Source organism: Schistocerca gregaria, unplaced genomic scaffold (assembly GCF_023897955.1).
Source record: "Schistocerca gregaria isolate iqSchGreg1 unplaced genomic scaffold, iqSchGreg1.2 ptg000565l, whole genome shotgun sequence".
Lineage (NCBI taxonomy): Eukaryota > Metazoa > Arthropoda > Insecta > Orthoptera > Acrididae > Schistocerca > Schistocerca gregaria.
The window spans coordinates 72,501-77,500 of record NW_026061957.1 but is presented as its reverse complement, the minus strand read 5'-3'; the positions used below and the strand labels follow the sequence as shown (position 1 = coordinate 77,500).

The 5,000-nt window shown below is 53.3% G+C and overlaps 2 non-coding genes across 2 annotated transcripts in view; both read left to right on the top strand.

The window, feature by feature from the left end:
* The first annotated feature begins 2,623 nt into the window (after positions 1–2,623).
* On the top strand, positions 2,624–4,516 carry LOC126315198 (small subunit ribosomal RNA). Its single transcript, XR_007555918.1, has one exon. It is a non-coding gene; the product is annotated as a small subunit ribosomal RNA (ribosomal RNA).
* A 365-nt stretch (positions 4,517–4,881) lies between these two features.
* LOC126315140 (5.8S ribosomal RNA) overlaps positions 4,882–5,000 on the top strand; it is a 155-nt gene continuing 36 nt past the window's right edge. The window contains exon 1 of the ribosomal RNA XR_007555869.1: positions 4,882–5,000. This exon is cut by the window's right edge and continues 36 nt beyond it. This is a non-coding gene — a ribosomal RNA (5.8S ribosomal RNA).

Genomic DNA, 5,000 nt, shown 5'->3' with positions numbered 1-5,000 from the left:
CAGATTATCGCTTAACCTAACTGTGGCTGTACCAGATTATCGCTTAACCTAACTGTGGCTGTACCAGATTATCGCTTAACCTAACTGTGGCTGTACCAGATTATCGCTTAACCTAACTGTGGTTGTACCAGATTATCCCTTAACCTAACTCAATTTGTCCCTTAACCTAACTCAATTTGTCCCTTAACCTAACTCAATTTGTCCCTTAACCTAACTCAATTTGTCCCTTAACCTAACTCAATTTGTCCCTTAACCTAACTCAATTTGTCCCTTAACCTAACTCAATTTGTCCCTTAACCTAACTCAATTTGTCCCTTAACCTAACTCAATTTGTCCCTTAACCTAACTCAATTTGTCCCTTAACCTAACCCACGTTGTCCCTTAACCTAACTCAATTTGTCCCTTAACCTAACTCAATTTGTCCCTTAACCTAACTCAATTTGTCCCTTAACCTAACTCAATTTGTCCCTTAACCTAACTCAATTTGTCCCTTAACCTAACTCAATTTGTCCCTTAACCTAACTCAATTTGTCCCTTAACCTAACTCAATTTGTCCCTTAACCTAACTCAATTTGTCCCTTAACCTAACCCACGTTGTCCCTTAACCTAACCCACGTTGTCCCTTAACCTAACCCACGTTGTCCCTTAACCTAACCCACGTTGTCCCTTAACCTAACCCACGTTGTCCCTTAACCTAACCCACGTTGTCCCTTAACCTAACCCACGTTGTCCCTTAACCTAACCCACGTTGTCCCTTAACCTAACCCACGTTGTCCCTTAACCTAACCCACGTTGTCCCTTAACCTAACCCACGTTGTCCCTTTGCCTAACATAGTTCACTGCTCGGAATCTCTGGTGTCGTTGTTATCCTCATGTAGATGTCTTGCGAGTGTTGCTTACTTTCCACATATTCCCGCTATCCACTGTCAATTGTACTGCAATAGGACTATATCGCCCCCCCCCCCTCTGCCCCTCTCTTTGTGTCTCCGTCCTCTCAAGCTGGTCGGTCTGGCGTTTGAGTGTTAAATGAGCCTCGCAGCTGTTCAGTTGCGTTCAGATGTCGACGCCCTCAGTGTACGTCGTGGTATGGTCTGTGTCCATTGTCCGCTGATGTCGTACGCGTAACCCACACGCTGTACCGATCATCGGTAGTTACGTACAGAGTGAAGTAGTGTGATACGTGTGACCGTACGCTGGCTGTGCCCAACGGTGTCGAATCTCAATTTCCATATGTTGTGCTCGATGCTACTTGTCTCGTCTCCCAATAACAGCTAGGTTGCACTGTGGTACGCCGTAGAGGCGTGTGGGAGGAACGTACGAACGCATTGTATGTCACCCTGGGTCGCTGGGGGTGGTGGTGCGGTGAGTCAGGTCAGGTCAGCGTGAGCCGTGTGATGTAGTGACGCGTGTATTCCGACTTTGTCGTATTGCCTCACACAAAGTGCTACCCTGGTGGACCGCGTTCCATATCTGGGACATGCCGCAGATGCCGGTTGACAGTGGATCGCGGAAGGGACATCGCATACGTGCGCGGGCCACCTTCCACGTGTTCTCTTCTGCACATGTCGCAGTGTGTATGTGGTCTGATGTAGCGTGTCGTGACACATGACATCCTGGCATGCAAGAATTGTTGAATTCGCAAATGTAGGTGGACATCTACGTTTACTGCCCAAGATACGCAAATGAACTGGAAATCCGTTGTTGAGCGGTTGTTCACGCTGGAGGTGAATCTGTGATGGCGACGATCGGTACAGCTATTAACCGGTTGTTTCAGCGGTACCCGCCACATCCACACACGTGACTAGGCCCATGTGGGTATGAAGCGATACGCGGCGGTGGCTTGGTGGGACTGTTCCCGGCCGGTGAAGGGGGGCCGCCCGGCGTGTTGGCCGCGCGCTGCGTGGGCGCACGCGCAACAGGCGGCTGGTGGGGGGCGCCGAGTGGCAGGAGCGCCAGCCGACGGGCTCGGCAGGCGGCGCAGCTACGCTGCGGCGCACCCTGCACGCGGCGCCTGGCGGCCAAAGTTGGTTCAGCCGAGCCCGGTGCGAAGCGCGGTGGACATCTGCAGTGTGCTGGTCTGATTGAGGACTGTGTGCGTTGAGGATGCGCCGCCGCCTGGCACTCGGCGCCGCGACGCCGTCTGCTGCTCGGTCGCCCCAGCGGTTCTCGCAGGTGGTTTGTATCGCAGTTGTGCGGACGTGTTGGCGCGTGCGCTGTGCTGGGAGAGTTCGCTTCTGCACCCAAGTGGGGCTTTGCCCTTGTGTGGCGCTGGCGTTGGAGCTGCCGGTCACCATAGGTGGCGCGTGTTGTCTCCCGCCGGCAATGCCACGACAGCACGCTCCCGGGCCTCTGTCGGCAGCGGCAAGCTCAGTTGGGAGCAAGGGTGTTCGCACTAAAACCGTCTACTCGCCTAACTCCGGGCGATTGCGCCTCTCTCGAAACCGACCAAGTACCTAGGACGGCGCTGCGCGCCGCCGGGACCTGAGAGGGTTTCGAGGTGTATCGTGCAGGGGAGCTCGGCCTCCTCCTGTTTGCAGAATAATTGAGCGGACGCTTGCGTGTTCGCGCGGGCCCCCGGGACACACTCCCGGGCGGCCGGCTGCTCAGCTCTAGTTGACGCAGCTCCCTGTTTGATCCTGCCAGTAGTCATATGCTTGTCTCAAAGATTAAGCCATGCATGTCTCAGTACAAGCCGCATTAAGGTGAAACCGCGAATGGCTCATTAAATCAGTTATGGTTCCTTAGATCGTACCCACGTTACTTGGATAACTGTGGTAATTCTAGAGCTAATACATGCAAACAGAGTCCCGACCAGAGATGGAAGGGACGCTTTTATTAGATCAAAACCAATCGGATTGGCTTGTCTGGTCCGTTTGCCTTGGTGACTCTGAATAACTTTGGGCTGATCGCACGGTCCTCGTACCGGCGACGCATCTTTCAAATGTCTGCCTTATCAACTGTCGATGGTAGGTTCTGCGCCTACCATGGTTGTAACGGGTAACGGGGAATCAGGGTTCGATTCCGGAGAGGGAGCCTGAGAAACGGCTACCACATCCAAGGAAGGCAGCAGGCGCGCAAATTACCCACTCCCGGCACGGGGAGGTAGTGACGAAAAATAACGATACGGGACTCATCCGAGGCCCCGTAATCGGAATGAGTACACTTTAAATCCTTTAACGAGTATCTATTGGAGGGCAAGTCTGGTGCCAGCAGCCGCGGTAATTCCAGCTCCAATAGCGTATATTAAAGTTGTTGCGGTTAAAAAGCTCGTAGTTGGATTTGTGTCCCACGCTGTTGGTTCACCGCCCGTCGGTGTTTAACTGGCATGTATCGTGGGACGTCCTGCCGGTGGGGCGAGCCGAAGGGGTGCTTTCGCGTCCCGAGGCGGACCCCGTTTAAATCCTACCAGGGTGCTCTTTGTTGAGTGTCTCGGTGGGCCGGCACGTTTACTTTGAACAAATTAGAGTGCTTAAAGCAGGCAAGCCCGCCTGAATACTGTGTGCATGGAATAATGGAATAGGACCTCGGTTCTATTTTGTTGGTTTTCGGAACCCGAGGTAATGATTAATAGGGACAGGCGGGGGCATTCGTATTGCGACGTTAGAGGTGAAATTCTTGGATCGTCGCAAGACGAACAGAAGCGAAAGCATTTGCCAAGTATGTTTTCATTAATCAAGAACGAAAGTTAGAGGTTCGAAGGCGATCAGATACCGCCCTAGTTCTAACCATAAACGATGCCAGCCAGCGATCCGCCGCAGTTCCTCCGATGACTCGGCGGGCAGCCTCCGGGAAACCAAAGCTTTTGGGTTCCGGGGGAAGTATGGTTGCAAAGCTGAAACTTAAAGGAATTGACGGAAGGGCACCACCAGGAGTGGAGCCTGCGGCTTAATTTGACTCAACACGGGAAACCTCACCAGGCCCGGACACCGGAAGGATTGACAGATTGATAGCTCTTTCTTGATTCGGTGGGTGGTGGTGCATGGCCGTTCTTAGTTGGTGGAGCGATTTGTCTGGTTAATTCCGATAACGAACGAGACTCTAGCCTGCTAACTAGTCGCGTGACATCCTTCGTGCTGTCAGCGATTACTTTTCTCCTTAGAGGGACAGGCGGCTTCTAGCCGCACGAGATTGAGCAATAACAGGTCTGTGATGCCCTTAGATGTTCTGGGCCGCACGCGCGCTACACTGAAGGAATCAGCGTGTCTTCCTAGGCCGAAAGGTCGGGGTAACCCGCTGAACCTCCTTCGTGCTAGGGATTGGGGCTTGCAATTGTTCCCCATGAACGAGGAATTCCCAGTAAGTGCGAGTCATAAGCTCGCGTTGATTACGTCCCTGCCCTTTGTACACACCGCCCGTCGCTACTACCGATTGAATGATTTAGTGAGGTCTTCGGACTGGTACGCGGCATCGACTCTGTCGTTGCCGATGCTACCGGAAAGATGACCAAACTTGATCATTTAGAGGAAGTAAAAGTCGTAACAAGGTTTCCGTAGGTGAACCTGCGGAAGGATCATTACCGACTAGACTGCATGTCTTTCGATGTGCGTGTCGTGTCGTGTCGCGCAACACGCTACCTGTACGGCAGTGGCCGTGCGCCGCGTGCGGAACCACGCGTGCCTCTCAAAACTAGCGGAAGTGTTGTTGTGTGGTACGAGCGCTGAAGCTCTGGAGCGGCTGGCCTGCGGTACCTAGCGCCTGGCGCCGGTTTTGAATGACGTTCGCCCGAGTGCCTGTCCGCTCCGGTGTGGAGCCGTACGACGCCCATCGGCTGTGAGGCCGTTGGACACAAAAAAAAATAGTGGAACAGGGGCCGTCAGACGCCTCAGTCCCGCAAATGCTACTGTCTTGAAAGAGACAGTGGGAGACTGAAAAGGAAAAGATCACCCAGGACGGTGGATCACTCGGCTCGTGGGTCGATGAAGAACGCAGCAAATTGCGCGTCGACATGTGAACTGCAGGACACATGAACATCGACGTTTCGAACGCACATTGCGGTCCAT